The sequence below is a fragment of the Moschus berezovskii genome, chromosome 16 (assembly GCF_049115385.1).
Source record: "Moschus berezovskii isolate FMDL1 chromosome 16, NW_MosBer_1.0, whole genome shotgun sequence".
Classification (NCBI taxonomy): domain Eukaryota; kingdom Metazoa; phylum Chordata; class Mammalia; order Artiodactyla; family Moschidae; genus Moschus; species Moschus berezovskii.
Window position 1 is genome coordinate 84,546,463 of NC_142475.1, and position 20,702 is coordinate 84,567,164.

General features: G+C 40.1%; 1 pseudogene; it reads left to right on the top strand.

The window, feature by feature from the left end:
• The first annotated feature begins 135 nt into the window (after positions 1-135).
• Positions 136-19,841, top strand: LOC129560050 (olfactory receptor 5AK2-like; annotated as a pseudogene).
• The last annotated feature ends 861 nt before the right edge of the window (positions 19,842-20,702 follow it).

Here is a 20,702-nt window from a genome sequence, read left to right on the forward strand (position 1 = left end):
GCTCTCCCCAAGGCGGGAGGCCGTTAGTAACTGACAACCAGAGACCGTTAGTGGCCCCCTCAGCCGTTGGTTAGTGCCACAATAAGCCCCATCCCCTTCTATAAATAAAGCTGTCCACATTCAGACGAATGGAGGATGGCTCTTGACAGGTGAGGCTGCCGTTTCTGTCAGCTAGCTTTCTGACGAGAGTCTTTATCCCTTGTTCCAACAATTCGTCTCTAGACTCGTTGGCCTGGAGCAACAAGCAGATCGAGCTTGGGTTCCTTAATCCCAGCCCTGTCCAGGGGAGTAGAACTTGGAGGACTTTCCAGTCCCGCTTCAGAGAAGCCAACATGCAACCATGGAGAACCTTGTATGGTGGCCAAGGTGCAGTGCAGGCACATGGACTGTGGATACGCTAGTGTTCTGCCCTCAAAGAGTGGACAGCTTTATTAACAAGACTAAAATAACTTTAATAGAAAGATAAAATTAAGGCGCCAGAGCGACGTCGGACACACCGAAGGGAGGGGCGGGAGGCAGCGTCTGAGCAGTACCTGCCAACATCGGAGGGTCCGTGGATCCATCCCTAGGAGGTGGGGCGAAGAGAAGCTGCCTGAGGCCACGGTGCGCAGCCATGGCCGGAAGCCTACCTGGCTCCCTCTCACTGGTCCTGGAGAAGCTGCTGGAGAGGCGCTGAGGTGTGCCGCGATAAAGAGAAGGAAAAGCTGGCGGAAGAACAGGCCGAGACAGCAGCAGACCTTGCCAGGAGACTGCGAGACGTTCCATCCGCTGTCCGTGGACCCAGACGGGTTCCTGCTGGAGAAAGGCCTCCCCAACGGCCCCAGCTACCTGGCTGAGAACCTGCTGTTGCCCGTGGCCGAGCTGGAAGGGAAGGAGTCTGTTCCAGGATATCCCCACTGCTCCTCCATCACTCTCTTCAGCCCTCGGAAACCTGTCCAGCCGAGGTTGGTGCTGGGTCTTTGGGCAGGACCACCTCCCTTACAGGGAAGACCACTGCCTATGGTGGGCTGCTAGTGACCACACAAGTGAGTTCCGGCTCCCGGGGGGCGGGGGTGGGGGGAGGGCCCGGTGGGCCCGCAGTGGGGAGAAACCGTCTGCTCCCCACCCTGCAGCACAGCCGTCCGCTCCAACCTGGGGACTCCAGCGTTCGTCACGGCCACGGCAGCAGCAGTCAGAGCCTTTGTGTTGGTTACTGTGCTGCAGGTGGTCAGGACAGGGTGGTGAGCTACATTTTCACGGCTGCTCTTTACTTCCACGTGCACTTTGACTCCGGTTATTGGTAAGCTCAGGCAATAATATCAATGCCAGCTGACATTTATTTAGTACTCACTTTATGCTAGACATAAACGCATGATCCTCACCAAAAAACTGATACTCGTATCCCCATTTTATAGGCGAAGAAATAGAGGCACAGAGAAGTTAAGTAACTTGCTCAAGATCACACAGATAGTAGGCAACAGAGGTAGTATTAGAACCGATTGCTGGAGAAGGGACTCCCCACCAGCCCGCAAGTACTGATTAGCCAAGTACTGCTTAGGCGCTGGCACTAAGGACTGTCTGGCAGCAAAGCGAGTACCAACATCACCTTTGGGATTACTCCTTCATCCTCTGGTCCTTTTTCAGTTTTCCCTCCAAGGGTTGATTTGATTGATTTTTTTCCATGCCTCTTGGACATGAATCCAGCAGAGTACACATGTCCTCCTTTTCAAGGGAGTCTACAGAGCTTTCTGTAGACTCATTTAAAGACATACATGGTGATGTCTCCTGGGAAGAATCCCAGGAACTGGTTTGGAACCCAGGGAACTTTTACCAAAGGGTTCTCATACTCTTTTTTTTTTAAAAAAATTTCATTGTGGAAAACTTTCCACAGGCAAAAGCAAAAGGCTTCCATAATGAACCTCCATGTAACTCTCTCAGCTTCCATAATGCTTAACTCATACCCAGTCTTGTTTTCTGTAGCCCTTTCCATTCCCCATCCTTGATGATTTTCAATCAATCAATTCCTAGGTATTATAGCATTTCACCCATAAATATTACAAAATATATAAAATATAAGAATTCATTTAAAACTAGAGAAAAATACCAATTTTACATCTGAAATGACATTCAAATATTAAGAAAAAAGAAAAATAGAGATAGCAATAGTTAAGACTCTTAAGAAGGGGTCAGTGTAGGCTTCCAGAAAAATAAAGCACTGGCAATAATGTCTACTGGGCTTTGACTTCTGTGCCTTGAACTTCTCATGTGGTAAATTAAATGAGTCAGTTAAGATGATATTTAAGTTTTCATCTAGCTCTGATATTCTAATAGTTTTCATGACTAGGTGGATTATTCTGTATCTATGGGTCTGGGTACTCTTTAACATACCCTCAAAGCTTTTATTAATAATTTCAATAGTATTTGATCTGTCTCCCCTACCAGAATACCCACTTGTTATGGGCCAAGGACTCATCTTCTTATTCACTGCTATTTCCTCAGGATCTAGTGGGCAAATTGTGAAGTTTCGTGTGCTGAGCCAAGGAGTTTGAACTTTATCCTGAAAGAATGAAGAGTCATGGAAGGGATTCAGTGAGAGAAAATGCACCACCAGGAGTGTCTTTAAGAAAGGTAGGATTTATGGAAGATGAGAGTAGCTAATGGGAGGTCAATTAGGAAGTTATTATTGTGATCCTGAGCTAAAGGAGCAAAGGTATGAACTAAGGCAATAGATAAGAAGATGAAAAGTTTGGAGCTTATGAAACAGAAGTAGAATTAACTGGGTTTTAAAAGAGACATTCATACAGAAGACCACTTTGAGAAGCCCAAGTATGGCCAATGGAAGGGAACTGTGGACCTCATTCCTATTCAGATTGAGAGCATTAATTCCCTCTTGGCAAGCTCTGACTCTTGGTGCAACATCAGCCAGTGATCAAGATGCGGTGGGAGAGCTGATGAGGGTGAAGCATTGTAAGTAATGCTGGTCACCACTCGCAGGTTCAGTGTAAATTATTCATTAAGTACAGTGAGGATTTGGACAATCAAATTGAAACTACTACAGTGTCTGCCTACTTGGTAATATTCTGATAACAGATTCAAATATCTTGAGTGCTTCAGGAAACATGGCTTATATAATTTAATGTATGATAGAATCCTTAAGCCCACAAACCCCAAGTCTCTAAGAGGTTCAGTAACTTGCCCACATTCACTAGGTTAATGGGTGACAGAGCCAGGCTGTGGGCACAGGCAGAATGTCTCTGAGAGTTCATGTTTAAATATTCATGTGACATACAGCCTACCACCTTGCCTGTCCACCTAGGTAAAAAGTGAATACAGACATTTAATACTGGAGATTACCAACTATAAGAAGATGAGGCAATAAAATATGAATTTATAACAACTTTTTGTTGTTCAGTCAGAGTCCCTGCCAAGGCATCTAAAGCCTGGAGGAGAAAGGATTTGTATTCTGTAGAATCACTCAAGAATAGCTACCAATAGCTACAATCACTTGTAGAATAGCTACCAAGTAGGCAGATATTGCGGAGAAGGCAATGGCACGCCACTCCAGTACTCTTGCCTAGAAAATCCCATGGATGGAGGAGCCTGGTAGGCTGCAGTCCATGGGGTCGCTAAGGGTCGGACTCGACTGAGCGACTTCACTTTCACTTTTCACTTTCATGCATTGGAGAAGGAAATGGCAACCCACATCAGTGTTCTTGCCTGGAGAATCTCAGGGATGGGGGAGCCTGGTGGGCTGCCATCTATGGGGTCACACAGGGTCAGACACGACTCAAGTGACTTAGCAGCAGCAGCAGCAGCAGGCAGATATTGTAGTAGTTGTAATTTGATTGGTCAAATCCTCACTGTACTTAACAAATAATCTACACTTAACCTGTGAGTGGTGACCAGCATTACTTACCATGCTTCAGCCTCTTCAGTGAATCTAGAACCATAGGGTAATGCTTGTGAGCTTTCTTCTAAAGACCACCGTAGGATTAATGTTGCAGCAAAAATAGAAATGAATAAATGGCCTTAAGCACAAACCTGCCAAACAACTCTGCAAGAGTTAAACAACCTGGGTTATACTTTGGCTGTTGCTACTGACACTTGTAGGTAGACATGTTTTTCACAAAGCTAATTATTCTCTGACTCCATATGAATTATTCTCTGTACCTGGCATTCTTCTCCCCCTACGCTTCCTTGCAGTAGTCTGGATTTCAAAAAAAAAGTTCACAGGCAGATAACCTCAGAGGCACTACACTGTTACTGAGCCACCTGATGCTGGTTTTGACCATAGATTTTGCAGAAGAAAGGAAGAATGCAAGACTTTCACCACTCTGATCCTTTTCACCTACCCCGGACCATAAGCCTTGACTATAAAACCTCTCCCTATTTCCCTGAGAGGAAGGCAGGGAGGTGCTAGCTTTCTATGTTCCTTCTTTGCATGGCAAAGAAATAAAGTTTAGTTCAGTTCAGTCGGTCAGTTATGTCCGATTCTTTGCGACCCCATGGACCGCAGCATGCCAGGCCTCCCTGTCCATAACCAACTCCCAGAGTTTACCCAAACTCATGTCCTTTGAGTCAGTGACGCCATCCAACCATCTCATCCTCTGTAACCCCCTTCTCCTCCTGCCTTCATCTTTCCCAACATCAGGGTCTTTCCAAATAAGTCAGCTCTTTGCATCAGGTGGTCAAAATACTAGAGTTTCAGCCTCAACATCAGTTCTTCCAATGAACACCCAGGACTGATTTCCCTTAGGATGGACTGGTTGGATCTCCTTGCAGTCCAAAGGACTCTCAAGAGTTTTCTCCAACACCACAGTTCAAAAGCATCAATTCTTAGGCACTCAGCTTTCTTTATAGTCCAACTCTTACATCCATACATGACTACTGGAAAAACCATAGCCTTGACTAGACTGACCTTTACTGACAAAGTAATGCCTCTGCTTTTTAATATGCTATCTAGGTTGGTCATAACTTTCCTTCCAAGGAGTAAGCGTCTTTTAATTTCATGGCTGCAGTCACCATGTGCAGTGATTTTGGAGCCCAAAAAAAGTCAGCCATTGATTCCATTGTTTCCCCATCCATTTGCCATGAAGTGATGGGACCAGATGCCATGATCTTAGTTTTCTGAATGTTGAGCTTTAACCCAACTTTTCACTCTCCTCTTTCACTTTCATTAAGAGGCTCTTTAGTTCTTCTTCACTTTATGCCATAAGAGGAGCTACCCCACCCAAGCTCAGGGCAGCAGCTGAGAAGAGTTACCCCACATCCAAGGTCAGGGGTGGTGGCCGAGAGAACCTACCCCACGTCCAAGGTAAGAGAAACCCAAGTAAGACGGTAGGCGCTGAGAGAGGGCATCAGAGGGTAGACAGACTGAAACCACAATCACAGACATCTAGCCAATCTGATCGCATGGACCACAGCTTGTCTGATTCAAAGAAACTAAGCCATGCCGTGTGGGGCCACCCAAAATGGATGGGTCATGGTGGAGAGGTCTGACAGAATGAGGTCCACTGGAGAAGGGACTGGCAAACCACTTCAGTATTCTTGCCTTGATAACCCCATGAACAGGATGAAAAGGCAAAAAGATAGGACACTGAAAGATGAATTCCCCAGGTTGGTAGGTGCCCAATATGCTACTGAAGATCAGTGGAGAAATAACTCCAGAAAGAATGAAGGGATGGAGCCAAAGCAAAAACAACACCCAGATGTGGATGTGACTGGTAATAGAAGCAAGGTCTGATGTTGTAAAGAGCAATATTGCATAGGAACCTGGAATATTAGGTCCATGAAGCAAGGCAAATTGGAAGTGGTCAAAAAGGAGATGGCAAGTGTGAACCTCAACATTCTCAGAATCAGCGAACTAAGATGGACTGGAATGGGTGAATTTAACTCAGATGACCATTATATCTACTACTGTGGGCAGGAATCCCTTAGAAGAAATGGAGTAGCCATAGTAGTCAACAAAAGAGTCCGGAATGCAGTACTTGGATGCAATCTCAAAAACGACAGAATGATTTCTGTTCATTTCCAAGGCAAACCATTCAATATCACAGTAATCCAAGTCTATGCCCCGACCAGTAAGAAGAAGCTGAAGTTGAACGGTTCTACAAGACCTTTTAGAAATAAAGTTACTCTATGTCTTTTCTCCCAAACCCTGTCTCCATATTTCCATTCAGCAGCAGTGCCAAGATTTTGGCAACATTAATAAAGTGAGGCAGGGAGTTAATCATGTTAATAAAATAAGACATATGAATATCTCTCATGATGGGAACAGAGTTCAAGTTTAGGATCCTGGCTGTGTAAATACTCAAGAGTCCTTCAGGTAGGTGACAATGAGAACAGGTACATCAGGGAAACAAGAAAGAGGGGCACCCAGGTTTGAAGATGTCTTCTAACAGGAATAATTCTGATAATCCTTTCATGGCAATACCCTCCATAGTTCAAAAGGTGTATACATGTATGTGCAGTCCACACTCGCTCTTTCAGCAACACCGAGGCAGCGATGTCTGGTGTCATTAGCTCTTGTGTAAGGGGAGAAACTGAGATTTAGGGTAAATGGAAAATCCAAGATGCAATGCCAAGTTTTCAAAATCCAAGATCAGGTACATGTTGGAACAGATGGCCCCCAAACTCTTGGAAGTAAAGAAGTGCAAATTTCCTAAAGTACAGACTTGAAAAAAATAAAAAATTAAATGCTCTCAATTGGGAAGCACAATACTGTAGTTCCAGTGTTTAAGATTCACCTTAGTTCCCAGTGTTTAAGATTCTCATGAAAATGGTCCTTAATCTGACAGCCCTTGAAAATAAATTCCACATTTGTAGCAAAAGCAAAATATCACTTTGCCACACACATAGAAAGGGATATTCTAACATAAACGGGACTTTCTAAAAAAACAATTCTTGTCGAATTTTTCTAAGCAGACACTTGCTATATGTCTTGGAAGGAAAATTCAAGCTTATACATCAGAAAAATACATCAGGAATTTTATCTCTGATTCTTTGCAGACTCCAGAAGAATCCTTTTCCAGAAAATCGGGAGTAGAAATGTGTAGCAGGATCTGCTGACCAGAAGAGTTGGGAACACTTTGAACATCAGTATTTAAAACAATACCTCAGATATTGTCAATGCTCTGTGAAAGTTTTGTAACTGAAATAATTCATCTTAGTTACCAGTTAACACTGTGGGGAAAGGGAAAGTCAGGTCTAGAACCATAATTTACCTTACTTAAGAATATCTTTAAGTAGAACGGTTGTTGCCAGGGAACAGAAGGTGGAAGAAGTGTTGGTCACAGGGCACAAATTTCCAGTTATAAGAGGAATAAGTTCTGAGCATTAATGTGACTACAGTTAACAGTTTAGTGACTACAGTTAACACTTCTGTGTTGTGTACTTGAAAGTTGCTGTAAAAGTTGATTTTGTACCTTCTCACCATAACAAAGACAACATGGCAGTTATATGAGATGAAGGATGTGTCAACTAATCTTACTGTAAATATCTGGCAATATATTTGGGTATCAAATCATCACATTATGCACCTTAGACTTACATGCTATAAGTCAGTTATATATCAGTAAACCTGGGGAAAAAAAGAATATCACTGAAAGAGATACAAGAGAAATCTGATGTATATTAATATAGAAATTGCTGCCAATTAGAGCAACATCCCATAATTGTATTTGTGAGTGCCTGTGCCTCTCGCCCTTAGTTTGTGAGACAGCAGTCCTGTGTGTCCTGTTTGGAGTTACTGTCACTGGTTGGTCACATCTCTAGTTTATATAATCTCAAATATGTTTTAGTATCAATTTGTCTTTTAATCTTGAAAATGGTAATGCCTTTTAATGTCCAGCAAAGGAGATGTGGATTTTTTTAGTAAAACTGGCAGCATTTTGACTTGCTGAGAGAAGTGGTATGTCTGTAACCTGTGCTTTAAAGGCAATTTGGGGGTGTAAATAATATTTTATATTACAAAAGTCATGCAGAATATACAACCAACACATATAACCACCAAATATAAAGCATCACCAGTACCAGTAAAGCCTCAGTATTATAATGTGCTATAATTAATCAATAAGCTCTTTCCCTCAATATTATGTTTTTTAATTTGGGTTGAGAAGTGTAGCTTTTGTGAATTCAAGTTCATTAATGCATGATATTCTTCTCTATGCCATTATTTATTTATTTACTACTTGATTTGTTTCTTTTTCATCTTTGTCTATTATATCAAATGGCTTGATTTATATTTATAAAATCCACATTCACAATCTTTGAATTTTAATGATGAGTTCAGTCCATTTTTATTTTCCTTACTAATTCATTTGAACTTATTTATGCCTTCTCAGGAGATTTCTATTTGTCTTCATTTTTCCTATTCTTGTTACCTTCTTTATTTTTATTTAGATTGGTTGCTTTTAAAAGGCCATTTATTCCCTTAAACTGAAACTCCAATACTTTGGCCACCTCATGCGATGAGTTGACTCACTGGAAAAGACTCTGATGCTGGGAGGGATTTGGGGTAGGAGGAGATGGGGACGGCAGAGAATGAGATGGCTGGATGGCATCACCAGCTCGATGGACATGAGTTTGAGTGAACTCTGGGAGTTGGTGATGGACAGGGAGTCCTGGCGTGCTGTGATTCATGGGGTCGCAAAGAGTCGGACATGACTGAGCGACTGAACTGAACTGAACCTTAAAAAAAAAAAAAATTCATTGTTATCTTTTGTAATTTTTGAAAATACATACATCTAAGTAATAAAGTATAAGAATTTTAGAACACTCTAAATTTAGTGAATACTCCCATATAAGGTGTTAGTACTGGCTGATATTTTTAATTTCTCACTTGCCCATAGACATAGGGCTTTCCAGGTGGTGCTAGTGGTAAAGAACCTGCCTTCTATGCAGGAGACATAACAGATGTGGATTCGATCCCTGGGTCAGGAAGATCCTCTGGAGGAGGACATGACAAGCCACTCCAGTAATCTTGCCTGGAGAATCCCACGAAAAGAGGAGCTTGGTGGTCTACAATCCATGAGGTCACAAAGAGTCAGAAACCCCTGAGCAACTAACACACACACAACATAGACAATATTATTAATATTTAAAACTGCCTCTGTTTATGCCAATATGCGTTTTCTTACATGCTTGCCAGTTTATAAGCATGTTTTCTTACAAGCTTGCCAGTTCCTTCTTTCTTCTAAGACTTTGTTCAGAAATCATATTCTTCTCTTCTGAACAAGTCTTTAGAAACATCTTTAGTGTACAACTATTGATGGTAAACTCTGCGCATTTGTTCTTACATGAAAGTATTTTATTTTATTCATTTTTGTTAATTTCTTATTTTAAAACATAAAAACCTTCATAACAGTTAAAATGATATTACAAGAAACACTGGTAGAACTTCATCTAGATTAACCCGTTATTTTTCTTTCCATTTAGCTTTATCTGAGAAGGCCTTACAAATAGCTGTGAAAAGAAGAGAGGCAAAAAACAAAGGAGAAAAGGAAAGATATAAGCAACTGAATGCAGAGTTCCAAAGAATAGCAAGGAGAGATAAGAAAGACTTCCTTAGTGATCAATGCAAAGAAATAGAGAAAAACAACAGAATAGGAAAAACAAGAGACCTCTTCAAGAAAATTAGAGATTCCAAGGGAACATTTCATGCAAAGATGGGCTGGATAAAGGATAGAAATGGTATGGATCTAACAGAAGCAGAAGATATTAAGAAGAGGTGGCAGGAATACACAGAAGAACTGTACAAAAAAGATCTTCAGACCAAGATAGTCACGATAACGTGATCACTGACCTAGAGCCAGACATCTTGGAATATGAAGTCAAGTGGGCCTTAGAAAGCATCACTACGAGCAAAGCTAGTGGAGGTGATGGAATTCCAGTTGAGCTATTTCAAGTCTTGAAAGATGATGCTGTGAAAGTGCTGCACTCAATATGCCAGCAGATTTGGAAAACTCGGCAGTGGCCACAGGACTGGAAGAGGTCAGTCTTCATTCCAATCCCAAAGAAAGGCAATGCCAAAGAATGCTCAAACTACCACACAATTGCACTCATCTCACACGCTAGTAAAGTCATGCTCAAAATTCTCCAAGCCAGGCTTCAGCAATATGTGAACCGTGAACTCCCAGATGTTCAAGCAGGTTTCAGAAAAGGCAGAGGCACCAGAGATCAAATTGCCAACATCTGCTGGATCATGGAGAAAGCAAGAGAGTTCCAGAAAAACATCTATTTCTGCTTCATTGACTATGCCAAAGCCTTTGACTGTGTGGATCACAATAAACTGTGGAACATTTTGAAAGAGATGGGAATCCCAGACCACCTGACCTGCCTCTTGAGAAACCTGTATGCTGGTCAGGAAGCAACAGTTAGAACTGGACATGGAACAACAGATTGGTTCCAAATAGGAAAAGGAGTACGTCAAGGTTGTATATTGTCACCTTGCTTATTTAACTTATATGCAGTGTACATCATGTGGAACGCTGGGTTGGAAGAAGCACAAGCTGGAATCGAGATTGCTGGGAGAAATATCAATAACCTCAGATATGCAGATGACACTACCCTTATAGCAGAAAGTGAAGAGGAACTCAAAAGCCTCTTGATGAAAGTGAAATAGGAGAGTGAAAAGGTTGGCTTGAAGCTCAATATTCAGAAAACAAAGATCATGGCATCTGGTCCCATCACTTCATGGGAAATAGATGGAAAAACAGTGGAAACAGTGTCAGACTTTATTTTTTTGGGCTCCAAAATCACTGCAGATGCTGATTGCAGACATGAAATTAAAAGACACTTGCTCCTTGGAAGGAAAGTTATGACCAACCTTGATAGTATATTAAAAATCAGAGACATTACTTTGCCAACCAAGGTCCGTCTAGTCAAGGCAATGGTTTTTCCCGTGGTCATGTATGGATGTGAGATTTGGACTGTGAAGAAAGCTGATCGCCAAAGAATCGATGCTTTTGAACTGTGATGTTGGAGAAGACTCTTGAGAGTCCCTTATACTGCAAGGAGATCCAACTAGTCCATTCTAAAAGAGATCAATCCTGGATGTTCATTGGAAGGACTGATGCTAAAGCTGAAACTGCAATACTTTGGCCACCTCATGCGACGAGTTGACTCACTGGAAAAGACTCTGATGCTGGGAAAGGTTGGGGGTGGGAGGAGAAGGGGACGACAGAGAATGAGATGGCTGGATGGCATCACCGACTCTGTGGACATGAGTTTGAGTGTACTCCGGGAGTTGGTGATGGACAGTGAGGCCTGGCATGCTGTGATTCATGGGGTCTCGGAGAGTCAGACACGACTGAGCGACTGAACTGAACTGAACTGATACACTGACAGATAAAGGCTATTCAGCATTTATCTCCTACGAAGAAAATCTCTATTATAACCAAGCTTTCTTGCCAAAGGAATTTAATATTGCTTCCCAGATGGTTCAGTGGTAAAGAATCTGCCTGCCAATGCAAGAGACATAGAAAATGTGGGTTCAATTCCTGGGTCAGGAAGATCCCCTGAAGAAGGAAATGGCAACGCACTCCAGTATTCTAGCCTGGAGAATCCCATGAACAGTGGGCTACAATCCATGGGGTCGCAAAGAGTTGGACATGAGCACACACAAAATAACATGATCTATTGTTTACTCATTATTTAAATTTCCCTACTTGTCCCAACAATATCTTTTGTAGATATTTTATTCTCAGATTAAGGATTCAATCAAGAATTGTTTATGACAGTTATAATATCTTTCTAGTCTTTTTACAATCTAAAACATTTCTTAGTTTTGTTTGTCATCTGTGTTTTATGAAATTGACTTATTTTAGGATCCTCCCCCCCAAAAAAAACAAAAAACCTCTGGTAAACTTCCCTTCATCTGGATTGTTTTCAGGTTGCTTAATCATGATTAGATTTAGGATAAATATTTCTGGCATTAAAACAATGTAGATGATGTTTTTACCCCACTTTGTATAATTGATCCATGGATGTACAATTCTAGACTGTGATTATTTTCTCTCAACACTGAGAATTTTGTTCTGCTCACCTCTATGTTTTACTATTACTGTCAGGAACATTGCTTTTTCAGAACTTCCCTTCTCTCCCTTCACTGTCACTCCCTTCTCTCTGACTGCTTTTATGATCTTCTGTTTTCTTTTGTTCAGGTTTTTTCTCTTTTTTTTCCTCACAATGGTATTTCTAACTGTGGACAGTTTTTTTTTTTTAATTTATTCTGTTTGATTGTCTTTGTACTTTCCATTTTTTAAAATAATCTTTTGGCAGTTCTCAAACTTCTCAGCCATCATTTCCTAAAACATGCTCTTTCTTACTGACATGCTAATTTTAAGCATTCTATTCCAACTTCCACATTTCTTAATGTCTTTCTCATAGTTCCCATATCCTTATCACACTGCCCCATATTCTAACGAATTCTTCATACATGTCTTCCAGCTCACTAATTCTCTCTGCAAATATTTCTAATCTGTTGCTTAACTCACCTACTGAGACTGTCATTTCATTGATTATTTTTTGGGAAAATCTGTAGTACTCGTCTATAGTCTCGACCCAGGGATCAAACCTGCCTGCCAAGAGACTTTAGAGATGCAGTTTCACTCCCTGGGTTGGGAATATCCCCTGAAGGAAGGCAATGCAACCCACTCCAGTATTCTTGCCAGGAGAATCCCGTGGACAGAGGAACCTGGCAAGTTACAGTCCATAGGGTCTCACAGTCGGACGCAACTGAAGAAACAGCACAGCACTAAGTGTTTTTGGTAATGTAAGATAGTCTTATTTTAATTTTTTAATTTCTTTAAATAATAAAAAAATCTATTATTTTATATTCTGTACTTGATAATTCCAATATTTCAAACCCTATGTCATTCTATTATCTGTTGTTTCTGCTTAATTTTGTTCAGGATACCTTTTTTCTTTATATAAGTATATATTAATTATATATATATAGTACTGATTTTACCTGCAGGAATCTTAAAGTAATCTGGAATATTATTATATTACTCCTCATAGTTTTACTTTGTTTCTCCCAGATAGCTAAGGTATTCATAACAGAGCACAAGGTTCTATTAATTTATTACCTAATAATGCAAATTTCAATTCCAAACTCATGTGAATTCAGGGTGGTAGTTAGAAATGCTCATGGAGACTTTTTTTTATAACCAAACAGAAGGTCTTTTCCCATCAAGGTGATTTTTTCCTAAACCATTATTCACTAAAATTCCATTTTTGAGTCCATCTACATTCTGCACATCCAAGACATAGTTTCCCATCCTTCTCTGAAGTCTTTAAACCAAAGATCTATGTTTAATGTAATGGCAGAAGTCTTTGCGGCGACCTCAGCACCATCTCATGACCCCACTCCCGCTGTAGGTTCCTTTTCATTCTTCAGTGCTAGGCATTTCCTTACTTGCTTCTGAGCTCAGTATGACTTTACAATGATCTTTATTATATTTTATCCAGTATTTTCACGTGTTTTGTGCAGCCTGGTTTTATCATAATATTTCACATCATACAAGCTAGAGCAGAAGGATGAATGGAATTTTCAAAAATAATTCTTCCCAGCTTTTCACTTGTTTTGAATTACCCCTCAAGGAACAAAAATTTCCTCTCTTGGTTTATATTCAAGAAGATAGATTTCAAATGCTGAAAGCTATTACCAAAAAATAATTCTCAAAAATTGTTTTGTTAAAGGCATTATCACTGATATTAAATGTTCAGCATCTGAAGTACATTGAATATGACAATATTCACTGAAATGTAAAATTTCTGATAAAATATTAATCTTAATATTTTGTTGGGTTACCACTTATAAAATTGATCCTCTTATTTTGCACCCATATCCTCACTGAGAATTAGTTGTCATTTGCATTCATGATGGTTAGGTTTAAAGAGCTTCTTTAAATGCTTAATTTCTTTTAATGTGCCAGAAGACAAAGTATAGGGAACAACAACAACAAAAGACATTTAAATGTATCAGTTCAGTTGCTCAGTCCTGTCCTAGTCTTTGCAACCCCATGATTCGCAGCATGCCAGGCCTCCCTATCCATCACCAACTCCCAGAGTTCACTCAAACTCATGGCCATCGAGTCGGTGATGCCATCCAGCCATCTCATCCTCTGTCATCTCCTTCTCCTCCTGCCCCTAATCCCTTCCAGCATCACAGTCTTTTCCAATGAGTCAACTCTTCACATGAGGTGGCCAAAGTATTGGAGTTTCAGCTTTAGCATCAGTCCTTCCAATGAACACCTAGGACTGACCTCCTTTAGAATGGACTAGTTGGATCTCCTTGCAGTCCAAGGGACTCTCAAGAGTCTTCTCCAACACCACAGTTAAAAAACATCAATTCTTCGGCGATCAGCTTTCTTCACAGTACAACTCTCACATCCATACATTGCTGCTAAGTCACTTCAGTCGTGTCCGACTCTGTGTGACCCCATAGACGGAAGCCCACCAGGCTCCCCCGTCCCTGGGATTCTCCAGGCAAGAACACTGGAGTGGGTTGCCATTTCCTTCTCCAATCCATACATTACCACTGGAATAATCATAGCCTTGACTAGATGGACCTTTGTTGACAAAGTAATGTCTCTGCATTTTAATATGCTATCTAGGTTGGTCATAACTTTCCTTCCAAGGAGTAAGTGTCTTTTAATTTCATGGCTGCAGTCACCATCTGCAGTGATTTTGGGGCCCCCCAAAAAATAAGTCTGACACTGTTTCCACTGTTTCCTTATCTATTTGCCATGAAGTGATGGGATCAGAAGCCATGATCTTAGTTTTCTGAATGTTGAGCTTTAAGTCAACCTTTTCACACTCTTCTTTCACTTTCATCAAGAGTCTTTTGAGTTCCTCTTCACTTTCTGCCATAAGGGTGGTGTCATCTACATATCTGAGGTTATTGATATTTCTGCCGGCAATCTTGATTCCAGCTTGTGCTTCTTCCAGCCAAGCATTTCTCATGCTGTACTCTGCGTATAAGTTAAATAAGCAGGGTGACAATATACAGCCTTGACATAGTCCTTTTCCTATTTGGGACCAGTCTGTTGTTCCATGTGCAGTTCTAATTGTTGCTCCGTGACCTGCATACAGGTTTCCCAAGAGGCAGGTCAGGTGGTCTGGTATTCCCATCTCTTTCAGAATTTTCCACAGTTTATTGTGATCCTCATAGTCAAAGACTGTGGCATAGTCAATAAAGCAGAAATAGATGTTTTTCTGGAACTCTCTTGCTTTTTCCATGATCCAGCGGATTTTGGCAATTTGATCTCTGATTCCTCTGCATTTTCTAAAACCAGCTTGAACATCTGGGAGTTCACGGTTCACGTATTGCTGAAGCCTTGCTTGGGGAATTTTGAGCATGACTACTAGCGTGTGAGATGAGTGCAATTGTGCGGTAGTTTGAGCATTCTTTGGCATTGCCTTTCTTTGGGATTGAAATGAAGACTGACTTTTTCCAGTCCTGTGGCTACTGCTGAGTTTTCCAAATTTTCTGGCATATTGAGTGCATCACTTTCACAGCATCATCTTTCAAGATTTGAAATAGCTCAACTGGAATTCCATCAGCTCCCCTAGCTTTTTTCGTAGTGATGTATCAAACATTCTTTTGTTTTAAAAGTAATTAATTTATTTTTTATTGGAGGCAAATTATTTTACAATATTATATTGGTTGGTTTTGCCATATATTGACATGAATTCGCCCCGGGTTTACATAAGTCCCCCCTCCTGAACCCCCCTCCCACCTCCCTCCTCCCTTTATTCTCCCTCTGGGTCATCCCCGCACGCCAGCTCCAAGCATCCTATAACATGCATCGACCCTGAACTAGTGATTCGTTTCACATATGGCAACATACATGTTTCAATGCCATTCTCCCAAATCATCCCACCTTCACCCTCTCCCACAGAGTCCCAAAGGCTGTTCTATATATCTGTGTCTCTTTTGCTGTCTCGTATACAGGGTTATCATTTGCATCTTTCTAAATTCCATATATATGTGTTAGTATACTGTATTGGTGTTTTTCTTTCTGGCTTACTTCACTCTGCATAATAGGCTCCAGTTTCATCCACCTCATTAGAACTGATTCAAATGTATTCTTTTTAATGGCTGAATAATACTCCATTGTGTTTATTTAGTGTTTTGTTTTTTTTTTTGCAAAGCAATGCATCCTAAACTATACAGAGACTCACAGCTTGCAAGACTCAGTCTCACCTGAGCAGTGATCCAAATTACTGTGTATCAGAAGATTAAAGGTTATTCATGAAAAATCGAAAGCCTAACTACAGTGAGAATTGATCAAAATAATATTATTATTATAGTAAATACATTCCCAAATCTCAGTGACTTATCACAACAGAAGTTGCTAATCGCATGAAATCTAGTGGAAGAAACAGGCTGCTGGCAGGGGGACTCTGCTCTCCACAGTCATTAAGGAACACAGCCTGAAGGAAAATGCAATAAGTGACACAGGTAGGGTGGCTCGACTTAGCAAATAAGAAAAAAAGGAGTCTCTGTTAAATGTGAGTTTCAAATAAATAGTTATTTTTAATATAAGTATTTCCTGGGAAATATTTAGATTATACTTATACTAAACAATCATCTGTTGTTTATCCACAATTCAAACTTAACTGATTGTCCTATGTTATCTTGCAGCCATAACGCATGGCTTAAGTTTCCCTGAATGTCAGTTTCCAGTCAACATGAGGACAAAAGGGAGTAGAAAGTCATATGGTTTTGGTTGGAGGAAAGGAGCTGGTTCGGGCCTATAATTAGCATTCATTCTTTTTACCCATGATCCATTGCAGAACCAGAACATGGTATGATGGCCACACTTGAGACAGTTTTGTTAGAAATATAGTCTAACTCTGTGTCCAGAGGAAAAGACAGACCTACTAATGAGAAGCAAGTCAATTTCTGCCAAGTTAGGTCCACGATACATTACTCAACAGTGAGCAATGCTCAGCAGTATAGAATGGTGTTTAAGAGTAAAGGCACTAGTGACTTCCTGGTGATCCAGGAAGTTAAGACTCTGCGCTTCCAACGCAGGGGTCATGGGTTCAATCCTTGGTTGGTACCAAAGGGGAAGGGATAATATGGAGTTTGGGACTGTTATGCACACATGCTATATTTAAAATAGATGTACACCTGGGGCACATTAATGTCAATGTATGGCAAAACCAATACAATAATGTAACAAATAAATAAATAAAGTCCCATAAAAAATTAAAAATTAAAGATTAGGAAACTAGAAAAAAAAAGTAAAATAGATGACCAACAAAGACCTACTGTATAGCTCAGGGAACTCTGCACAGTATTATGTAACACCTAAATGGGAATAGAGTTTGAAAAGAATAGATACATGTGTATGTACAACTGAATCACTTTGCTCTACACCTGAAATTATCACAGTATTGTTAATCAACTCTATTCAATATAAAATAAAAAGTTAGAAATAATTTAAAAATATACAAAAAAGTAAAGGCACTAGATAGGGAAGTTTGAGGCTTGCAGAATATGAAAAATTATAGGTGTAATAACTCACTGTATATATAACCAAGTACAGGGATAGTATAACTCAAAGTATAAAACAGATCTTTAATTTTAAAAGATATCTTTATATTTTAATAAAATTATTGCAAGATGATTTGTCCTGCAGCTAGGCTATAACTGTAAAGAAAAACAATGGAATAGGAAGTGTAAGACTATCTCTCAAAATCCATGAATATATACATATACATATATATTATATATATGGCTTGTGAGGAAGAAAGTTGCCTACTAAGTATCATAGTCTAGAGACACTGGAGCCTTCTGTAATGAATCTCAGAAAACTTCTCTAACTAATGCTACTAATTTTAGGAATTTGATTAAAATGATAAATGACTGGGAAATACAGTGTTTGAAAAGGTACAAAATCACATTTGAATATTGATTTAGGCAGTTATACAGATTATTATACACATACCTGTGTAATTCATCAGAGATGTGTGTTCTTCTATGTTTCTTAGGATCACACATATTAGAAATCAATCTTTTCTATGAAATCTTGCTTATTTTGGAAATGAGTCCATGGTGCAAATGTCACTTTTGTGTGGTGGTTTCTTATTAAAAAAAATAAAAGAAATACTTTGAAAGCTGTAAACCCTGTTGTGAGTGCTTGCCATGAAAATCTAATTCAAAAAAGGTGACTGAAATGTAACGTTTTCTACTCAAGAAGTCATAAAGATGTCCTTCCTTTTCTTGGTTCCCTCTAGATCTTTTCTAGATGTTCAGTACACAGGACACTAAGAAATAGCACTGCTACTGCTGCTGCTGCTAAGTCACTTCAGTCGTGTCCGACTCTGTGCGACCTCATAGATGGTAGCCCACCAGGCTCCGCCGTCTCTGGGATTCTCCAGGCAAGAGTACTGGAGTGGGCTGCCATTTCCTTCTCCAATGCATGAAAGTGAAAAGTGAAAGTGAAGTCGCTCAGTCGTGTCCGACTCTTCGCGACCCCATGGACTACAGCCTACCAGGCTCTTCCAGCCATGGGATTTTCCAGGCAAGAGTACTGGAGTGGGTTGCCATTGCCTTCTCCCAAGAAATAGCACTGAAGTGACTGAATTCTTTATTCTGGGATTTGGTGCCCAACACAAGTTTCAGCTTGTCTTCACCGTATTTCTAGTCATATTTTTGTAACCTCCATGGTGGGTAATACGGAAATGATCCTACTCAACAAGATATATTCCAGACACCAAACACATATCTAGTTTTTACTACAATATTTGGCCTTGCCATCTGTTATACCTCTGCTGTCACTCCCAAGATGCTGCAAAACTTCATAGTAGAAAACAATATCATTCAAGGATTTTCTCATGCAATTATTGGTCTGTGTAACATTTGCAACCAGTGACTCCTAATTTCTGGCTTCTATGGCAGTCCATTCTAAAGGAGCTCAGTCCTGGGTGTTCATTGGAAGGACTGATGCTAAAGCTGAAGCTCCAATACTTTGGCTACCTCATGCAAAGAGTTGACTCACTGGAAAAGACTCTGATGCTGGGAGGGATTGGGGGCAGGAGGAGAAGGGGATGACAGAGGATAAGATGGCTGGATGGCATCACTGGCTCGATGGAGGTGAGTTTGAGTGAACTCTGGGAGTTGGTGATGGACAGGGAGGCCCGGTGTGCTGTGATTCATGGGGTCGCAAAGAGTCGGACATGACTGAGCGACTGAAATGAACTGAACTGAACTGAACTGATGGCAGTGGACAATTATGTGGCCATCTGTAATCCACTTCACTACCCCATCATGATATACCAAAGAGCCTGCATCCAGTTAGTAGCTGGTTCATATGTCATGGGCTCTGTAAATGTGTCTGTGCACACAAGTTTTACATTTTTGCTGGTATTCTGCAGGGATAATATCATCAATGACTTTTTCTGCAATATTCCTCCAGTTCTCACCCTTTCACATGCCAACATTGACATCAGCATCATGCTACTTGTTGTCTTTGTGGGATTTAACTGGATTTTTTTCTCTGTGGTGCTCATCATCTTTTCCTGCGGGAACATCATAGCTGCCATCCTAAAGATCTCTTCTACTGCAGGAAGGAAAAAAGCCTTCTCCACCTGTGCCTCCCACCTGACTGCAGTCACCATTTTCTATGGAACACTCTCTTACGTGTATTCATAGCCTCACTCTAATAATTCCCAGGAGAATATGAAAGTGGCCTCTGAATTTTATGACATTGTGATTCCCATGTTGAAACCCCCTGATCTACAACTTGAGAGATAAGGAGGTGACAGCAACTCTTAAAGTGATGAGGAAAAAATTCTTTCATTTACAGTTGACCCAAACTGCTAAAATTCAACACGTTGACCTCTAATACAGATGTCTGAGCACTACTTAATATTTCTGAAATGCAAAACAAGTTCACATCTTAAACCAATTCTGCTTCCTTCAATAGAAAATTTCTTTGAATGCAGGTAATAAAGTAACATCTCATAGGACTAATTTTCCCTTGGATTTAGATTGAAAGACATTCCATATTACCCATGAAAAGGAACTTTATTGACATTATTTAAAATATTATGTATAGAATTGACAAAATATACAGTTATTTCAAATATATTTTAAAGACTATAAAACCCCAATTTTGCATATAACCAATGTTAAAACTGAGTTTCATGACTTCCTTTTCATTTTAAATGTTTCCAAAATTGTCTACAAAGAGGCTTCTCATATGTTCTGTTCCAATTATTGCATAAACCTGAAGTGTGAAATAAATGTACTGCTTTGAAAAGTGCCTTATAACTCAGGTTGTTCTAAAACTTTCTGCCTAACTGGTAAAAGACTATTTTACTAGTTACAATATCTTCTCTAACACTTGAAAACACCTGTTTCTTATGTGACAGTACAAATTCATTTCACCATTAGTTACCCTCTTTGTTCTAAATCTGTCTCTTTCTTCAATAAGGTAAGGAAATCCTTGGAGACAGTTAATGAAGTTTATTGCAATGATAATTTCATAATGTATGCCTAAATCAAGATATCAAATTATATACCTTATTTATAAACAAATGTTTTCAATTTGCTAGGAAGTCTGGGTGTCCAAATTGGAAATAGGGCAGAAAATAGAGAATCGTGTAGTACTCTGAAGTCAATATGGAGGTGAAAGAAATCCCAAAAAGATATTTGGAAATCCCAAATAGGAGGGAATAGTTGATCTGGGTTCTGAACAGGAAAT